The sequence below is a fragment of the Vicia villosa genome, unplaced genomic scaffold, assembly GCF_029867415.1.
Source record: "Vicia villosa cultivar HV-30 ecotype Madison, WI unplaced genomic scaffold, Vvil1.0 ctg.002353F_1_1, whole genome shotgun sequence".
Classification (NCBI taxonomy): Eukaryota; Viridiplantae; Streptophyta; class Magnoliopsida; order Fabales; family Fabaceae; genus Vicia; species Vicia villosa.
In genome coordinates, this window is record NW_026705904.1 from 222,199 (window position 1) to 222,575 (window position 377).

The 377-nt window shown below is 22.5% G+C and overlaps 1 non-coding gene across 1 annotated transcript; it reads right to left on the bottom strand.

Moving 5' to 3' along the window:
* Positions 1-295: 295 nt before the first annotated feature.
* On the bottom strand, positions 296-377 carry LOC131638630 (small nucleolar RNA Z122). The gene has a single exon (XR_009294720.1). It is a non-coding gene; the product is annotated as a small nucleolar RNA Z122 (small nucleolar RNA).

The window sequence follows — 377 nt, forward strand, 5'->3', positions numbered from 1 at the left end:
CATTTATTTTGATAAATAATCTTTAAAAATAATAACTTAACGTCTAAATAAATGTTTAAACAACTATAATAATAATTTATATATATAAATATTATTATAAATTCATATTAAAAAAAAGGTATATATTGAGATTGTTTTATTAAAAAAATTGTCTAAAGAGTAAAGAACCAGTATATCCGTCAAAAATAATCAATCACAGAATTAAAACCAGAGAAAAAAAAAAAGCAATACATATAGTTTAAAATATTTACCAAAAAATAGTGATGGATTAGATATAAAAAAGTGTAGATGAAGGTTTAGGATCAGACTGACGTGCAAATTATCATAATTCAGCAGAGCTAATGCCTCTGTCAGCGTTAATATCATCATCTCCCAAA